Source organism: Furipterus horrens, unplaced genomic scaffold (assembly GCF_987537825.1).
Source record: "Furipterus horrens unplaced genomic scaffold, mFurHor1.1.pri manual_scaffold_1, whole genome shotgun sequence".
Classification (NCBI taxonomy): Eukaryota; Metazoa; Chordata; class Mammalia; order Chiroptera; family Furipteridae; genus Furipterus; species Furipterus horrens.
Window position 1 is genome coordinate 154,067,462 of NW_028327171.1, and position 7,816 is coordinate 154,075,277.

Genomic DNA, 7,816 nt, shown 5'->3' on the forward strand with positions numbered 1-7,816 from the left:
TTCAATAAAAAAAATTAAGGCTCATTTCCATAATACCTAGAATAGTGTTTTGGTTTTATTTTTCAAACTGCTGGTTAGAACCCATTAGCAAGTTGTCAAATCAATTTAGTAGATAAGAGACCAAAAAGGTTTTAATAAAAATTGAATAAAAATTAGGAAGCACTGCAATATTATAAAACTTGCAATTCAGCTTTATTTCTAACATGTATGTTTGTGTGTGTACTGTCGTTACGTAAAATGAATTGCAGAGAGTCAAAAATGTTTTTCAAACACTGAAATTAAACATTCACGTGTATGAAATCTTAGGAGACTGAGATTTTCTCTTTTTTACTAGGCCATACTCATAAAGTCAGAGAATATTTGTTCTTGCCACCTGTTGTGCACAAGAGTTCAGTTCTTCAAGTACAAAAAAGGATATAAAAAATTCATTCGGCACACTTGTCCCTTACCATTTTCCTTATTCCCACAAAAGAAGGTAAAGGTCACTCTAGACAACCACCTATACTTTTTCTTCTTACCTATATTTCTATTTTGTCAAAGTCCCTGACATCAAGTTATAAGTCCAAAAGTCCCAGCTTTCTTGGTGGTATTTCCTTATAAGTGTTAACATACCACTTGAGAGTGAACAAGCACATTGTATTTTCACCTGAAGTATAACAGTATTCGTTCATAGCTCCAATAATGGTGGATTCAGAGCTTGGTTTAAAATATCTCCTCAATCCAGCCCCTCTATACCAGAAACGATTTTTCTCAAGTTCCTTTTATTGCACATTCCTCTCAGTACACTCTCTAGTCACCAAGTATCATCCCATACCTAATATCCAGTTTTGTCCAAGATTACCCCTACCTCCCTTTAAACATTTCTCATCAAAGTCAAGGTTATTCTTCAGAACTTCCATTAATAATTTTTCCATAACTGGCTTAAAAAGAAAAACAAAACCTAAAGCAATCTTATTTTCAATGGCATCCACCCATGCTGCATGGGCCCTTCCTGGCTTCCAGATGAACAAGGCAACCAGCCATCCAGTATTCAAGTGGAAAAGACCTAGATTGTATGCCCATTCAAATCAGCCCTGAAAACCTATCAAAAGAGGAATTTACTTTGATTTCCAAAGAGGTCATCCACATCCCATGCCTTACGTGAGCACTATCTACCACACTGTTTCCACTGTCAACTGTTGGAGAACGTGTGCAGCAGGAGAAAGGTAGTGAGAAGAGTCAGTTTACCAAGTGTTTAAGTCCCGGCCACACACAGTACTGCAGGATGGCTTGCTCTGCGGGATATGAAACATTAGCTGAGATACTCTTCCTAATAAAGAAGATATCATCCTGAAATCCAAAAACAATCAGAAAACATATAATCATAGCTGTTTGTTGAATTCACTAAGTACAAGTTACAATTACCTTTTTTGAAAAGGGAGGTATAAAAAAGTTTCTTCTACCTACAATGTCTTTAGTCCCTGTTTCCCAGACTCATTCTTAAGGCCCACTGTGTCTGGTATCATCTTCTCTGAGACAGATTCCCTAGAGGACTGGGTTCCTTCACTCCCTTAGTGTGCAACCATCCATTTATTCTTTCCACAATTAAAAAACGATTTATTGACTGTGTGGTATAGGCCAGGCATTGTGTTAGGTGCAAAAGATAAACAAAAGATGACTAAGACACAGTCCTTGTTCTCAAGGAGCCCAGTGAGAGAATTTAAAAGGTTTTAAATTGGTGAAGGGGAATGAATTGTGTGGAACAAATAAATGGAGAAATAAATAACTTGAAGTCCTTGCTCTCAAAGAGATCAATCAAGTCCCAGAATAAGTAGAGAAGATGATAAAACGCTAGAGAAATGTCAAAAGGCAAAATCTGGGAAGCATTCTTGCTTGCAGTGAGATTATTCTGAGCCCTGAAGAATTTGGCTCTCCGCAAAAGTGGGGGGAAGGGCAACACAGAGGAACAGAAGAGCCGAGGCTCAGCCTTGTGATGAGAGACCTAAACTGCTGGAGACACATCAAGACCTGCACTAAATGGAGCCACTGACCTTGCCCCATGCTCCAGAAAAACAGCCTTCACACTATTCAGAAAGACTAAAATTTAAAGTCACTTTCCCAGACACAGAAATGAAGGCCAAATACCCAGAGCAAACAATGAAGCAACCGTAATGGGCAAAGTGGAATGTTGGTCAGAGACTAAAACCCCAAAATCAAACAAATCAGTGGTGGTGACTCTGGAAAACAAAGCTCTCATGGATCCCAGAAGAGTCTTTAGACATATAAACAAGCTCTGATTTCCAGAAATGCATATAAAAACACAGGAATATTATTCAACTGTGCAGTTGGTTTGAATACTGGGGGCAGAAGGAGTATTTGTTTTAACTTTGAAAACGGAAGCTGTTAGGTCTCTTATTAATACTGAGAATGCAAGTTCAAGAAAAACTAAGTCCCATCTGAACTCAAGGCCATGATGTGCCAACCACACCATCCTGATGAAGCTCTTTCAAAAGGACTCTTTAATTTGAATGCCCCTTCCAACAGCCAAACCCTGGTTTGGAACTTCTGATTCTTAAACGAGCATGGCAAGCAAGAGCAGTCCATGGCCAACTGCTAAAACAGAAGAGGTAAACCTTCCACTTGGTTCTTCCGAGAGCTGGAACTGGCCGCAGAAAGAAACACAAAGTTTTTACTTCAAGAGATCAAAGAGGCATTTTGTACCAGAAAACCCAATTCAGATCCTCATTTCCAGGAATAAAGCCACAGTGCCCAATACTTGCTTTGGGAAAATAAAACAGGAGACTATGTGAACTCCCAATTAAAATCACTCATGGCTTTATTTCCCAGCCTCGCCAGTTTAACGTTAACATTTCACCCAGGCAATGCTTTAACTTAAATACCGCCTCGCAGGTCTGAATAGTCACACTTACCACTGGGTAACAGTGAAAGCATTTTAACACTTCCTGACAGCATTCTTTGCCCCATCCGGATGGAGCACTTGATGTATAAGACAAGGTGGTGCTGAGAAGTGCCAGCTCTCCCATAACCCCAGTCAGGAGAAGCCGCTGCAGCACATGCTATTATTTTAGTCACAATACAGGAATCCCCCCCTTTTCCAAGTTCCTGTTACACCCCTCCACTTTTACAAAAGACCTACATTAGTATCTAAAGAAAGAAACCTGGAGAGCATTTTCGCTTTTATGAAAAAAAGCCCAAAAGGAAAATAGCATGTGCTTTTCAGGGAGCCCTTGCAGAGGCAGCAGCATCCCTCAGAGCAGTGAAGAGTGGTACCACCAAGCTCAAGCTGCCATAGCTTTGAATTGTGTCTGTGAGCATCTGTGCCTTATTACCATTTATTTTGTGCATTCCTGCTTTTTAGTATATGTTAATGTTATTTTGGGTTTTATGTGTTATTTGGTGTGATTTAGTAGGTTATTTTGGGGCTCTGGGAACACTCAAAAATTATTCCATACAAGTGAATGGTAATTGCTTTTCGCTTTATGCCATTTCAGCTTACAAAAGCTTTCATAGAAATGCTGTAATTCGGATAGCGGGGGAAAACCCATATAGGAAATGAGAGTGGAAGCAGGAGAAAATAGAGGAGGGGATATACCTCAATCTTTCTTGGGTATAACAACAATCATCTTTGCTTTAATTGTCACCTGGGGTCTTGTCAATCAGCCATTTGTTCCTGTGTGCCTACTTCACACAGGCACCAAGCTAAGTCAGAAGAGTGCAGTGAATATTCCTCAAGTAATCATTACGTCAACGGTTATGTGTTTAATTTTATCTTTTTTACAAAAATTATGCATTGTGTATGTAGCTGTAAAGTTTAAAACAAAATCAGTACCTGAACCCCAAAACCAGAATAGAATATCACCAATACTGTATCATCTACCTACCTCCTTCACCATTTTCCCCGTCCCAGCAACACACACACGTACACATACACATACACATCAGATAACTATTACCTTAATTTGGGGTTTCAATAGAAGTATGAATGCATCTTTATAATTCCCTCCTTTCAAGTGAGTCGTTTTTCCAAATATGGCAGTGATATATTGTTTCCTCTTAAAAGCTGATGCCTTTTAAAAGGTGACTGTTGCTTTTAAAAAAATTTGTAGTAGACTAAATGAGACTTAGCCATGGTAAACTCATGAAGACAGTGTATAAATGAAGGAAACTTGGAAAACACTGGCGAAAGGAGCAAGAGCATGAGTTCCAGAATCCCACAAACTTCCAATTCAAATCCCCACTCCACCACTGACTAGCTCTACAACGCTGGGCAGCTCAACTTTAACAAGCCTCAATTTCTTATCATAAAGGAGTAAAATAATATTAAAACATACAGTTGTTATAAAATGTAATGAAAAAGTGCATGCAAAGAAAGAGCTAAGTAAGCACCCTGCCTGGTACATATCCCAACCCCTCCCCTAATCATCATATCAGTCATCAAGTTCACTCAAAACATATCAAAAGGTTTTGCTGATATCAATAGTTTATTTCTCCCTAAATTCTAACGAGCTGTGCGTTGATGTCTTCATGTAAAAGTCAATCGAAAGGTAGGGATCCGACAGCAGAAAAGCACAGAGGACAGTTCATAGGTCCGAGCTCCTCTTTGTCTGAAGTACCATATAAGTGCATTGATTCCATCTTCACCTCAAAACCCTGAAGAGTAGGGTTTTTGGGTTTTTTTTCATATCCATTTCTGCCTGGTTCCTCCCTCTCCCAGAAGGCTTTACTAGTCAATCCAACGTTACCTAGAAGCCTATCATGATCATCACAGGACTAGTTCAATGCAATTTATGGTGAGGTAGAGAGCTAGTCTGTATTTACTGATTCAATCAGTTATCTGTTCTGTGGACAGATGCAAAAAATTTGGAACATCGCTGCTTTGAAAAAAATCATCACAATGCTATTAATGGAATTAAGTTCTTCACTTCTGAAATTAACTACAGGCACACCTCATTTAATCATACTGTACTTCGCCTTATTGTGTTTCACAGGCTTTACATTTTTTACGAAGTGAAGGCAAGACCCTCCACCTTCACTGTTTTTGAGATACTCGCTTTATTGTGATGGTCTGGAAAAGCACTTGAAATACCTCCAAGGTATGCTTGTAATCACATTCCTGAACTTGGCATACTCCTCCAGCCTTACTCCATATCATTACTATTCTTTTAAATTACTTAGAGATAACAAGAAACTTGTTTGATTCAAATAATCACTCTCTTCCAAAGTACAAAAGTTGTAAAATTACTACCTAAATCAAGTTTTAGTTAAATCCACTCTTGCATTTCAAGTAAAACTCACCTATACTGCTGGAAAAAGAGCATGAATCTAAATCTATATCCATCCCAGCCCTTGATTTTTGCCACCTCTAGTTTATTGCAACATCATTAACCACCTTTGAGTAATCTGCATGAGTAGTAACAGTACAAACGCTATTATCCAACACAGAATTCCATCAATGTAAGGCCTACACATTTCAGCTTCAAAAGACTTCTTTTTAAATCGCAGGGCAGAAAACAAATACAACTGAATTTTTTTTAAAAGTGATTTGGTGTTAGAAGCCTGGTGATCGATCCAAGTCCTGACCCCTGTGTCCCCATCAGCAAAATGGGTGAGGCCCATATTTCATACTTAAGCATACTGTAAAGCCGGGTGGCAAGCCCAGTGTCTGAGGTCAGCACAAGTCTAGTGTCTGCTGGCTGCCCAACCCTGGGCCCCTGGCCAGCCACCCACCTCCAGAGACAAGTGCCAGGACATACTATAATGTTTCCATTTAAGGCCTGCCACTTGGACCAGCTCATCTCTGAAATTTCTTACCACCTTTACAGGAAGAATTTTTTGGGGGGAAAGGGAGGTTCTGTCTGTTTTTTTGCCACCACTTCCCCTTGACCTGTCAGTGCAATCTGCATCTCTGGACAGGGCTCTTTAAAAGCACTGAGTTATGTCTCAATATGAGACCTCTTTTCAAAAACATACAAAATATGTATGAGATCAGCCCTCTTCTCATCATGTAACTCCCATCCCACACACTTCAAAAAAGAAAGCCCAATAAAATTACTAAATCCATTGTACTACTTTGCTTCCTCTCTCCAAAAGCCAAATTAAGCACAACTTTCTGACGTGGGGGTTTCTTCTACTACCAAGTGGAATGTTTTCTTCCCTAAGCAGCTTCCTCTACAGCTTCTCTCCCATGCAAGGAGCGTTCGAACCTCCAGGGAAAAGGGGGTGGGGGTGAGAGACGTATCTGGCACAAAGTGGACAGAGCTGAGCCAGTCTAGAAGCAGACGGAAGTTAGTGAATCCGGCAGCCCCAGAGGCCCACATCTCTCCCCAGCGCGCCAAAGGTTCTAGCCTCACTGTTTTGGTTACAGTGTTGAAGGAAGGGTTTTAAACTTGGCAAAGTACCGTGCAACATCTGTAACCACATTTGCCTTCGGGGGATCGGAAGATGAATCCCACATTCCTGGCTTTGAAGCTTTTTGAAACTGCAGCTAGGAAGAACGGAGGGAGGGAGTTGAGCAGAGTTTATTGGCTGTCTCTCCAGCAGAAAATTCTTCTTGGAAGAGATGGATATTTTGAGGGTGGGGTGTTTCGCCCATCCTTTACTTCCTACCAAGCTCAGCTAGGAAGGTGAGCCCCTTGGCTGGGCTGCCAGATCAATTTACAAGTCACATGCGCACGTCCTGAAGGAGTTCACTACATACATATACATACATAGAGACACACAGACACACGCACACTGCAAACCAGAGACCCCCATTCCGTGCCTCTGCCTCTCCCATATCTCACCAGCAGTTCAGGCCCGAAGCAAGACAGTTTTGCTCCGCGGCTGCTTCCCGCACCGAGAGTGAATCGAGATTGGGGACGAAAAGAATGAAAGCGAGGGGGAGGCACCGCAGACGCCCACCTTCCCACCCCCAATCCCAGCCTCTTCTCCCGCTAGATTCGCCTCTCCTTCGATCCACCCGGCCCCGGCAGGCGCGGCCGGCGACCTGCCCTCACCTCTGGTCGTGCTGCGGCCGGGGGCTGAGCCGGGGGAGGCGGAGTGCGAGCCAGCCGGGCGCTGCAGGTCGGCGCGGCGCGGAGCGGAGCGCGCTGCCGGCGGGCGCGGGGCGGGGCGGTGCAGCCGGCGAGGGAGCCCGGAACTCTGCGGGGCTGAGGACCGGCGGCCGGCCCCCTGTGGCGACGGCGGCGGCGGCGGCTGTGGAGGAGCGGTGCGTGGGGACGGAGGCTTTCCAGCCCGCGGACTCGCGCGGCTGGCGGAGGAGCAGCCTGGCAGCGGCGGCGGCGGCAGCGGCGGCAGCGGCAGCCACCCCGGGGAAAGATCGGAGGGAGGGAAGGAGGGGAGGCGGGGTGAACTGGAGGAGGAGGAGGAGAAGGAAGGGGAGGAGGGCGGGCGGAATAAACTTCCCAAGGCGCAGCGGCACGGGCGGGGAAGACGACCGCGGGCGGGCCAGCCGGGTGGGGGCTTGCCCGGGCGTCGGTGGGGGAGACGGTCACAGCGAGTAGGAAAGTTCCCCCAGCGCGGAGGGGGAGGCTGCCGCGGCGGTAGCGGCTGTAAAGAGCAGGAGCCGGAGCGGGAGGAGGAGGAGGAGAAGGAAGTGGCTGCGGAGCGCTCGGCCAATGAGTGTCTGGAGCTGTGATTAACCAGGCAGCAACACATCATTTCCTCCCGGCGCAGATCCAGGGAGCCGGGAGGGAGAGGGAAGGCGGTGGGGCGGGGCCGTCCCCGCGCCCCCTGCAGGCGCCCGGCCAGGGGCAAGCCCGCAGAGCCCTGCCGAGCCTGACCTCGCCGCCCGGGGCGCGCCCCGCGGTGTCCCGCC

At 44.8% G+C, this 7,816-nt stretch overlaps 1 protein-coding gene across 2 annotated transcripts in view; it reads right to left on the reverse strand.

Moving 5' to 3' along the window:
* The window catches only part of ACVR1 (activin A receptor type 1), a 125,460-nt gene extending 117,900 nt beyond the window's left edge, over positions 1 to 7,560 (reverse strand). For both annotated transcript variants that reach the window (XM_090280091.1, XM_090280081.1), the window contains exon 1: positions 6,996 to 7,560. The gene's annotated coding sequence lies outside the window, so the exon portion shown is untranslated. The remainder of the gene's footprint in view (positions 1 to 6,995) is intronic.
* Between the last annotated feature and the right edge of the window lie 256 nt (positions 7,561 to 7,816).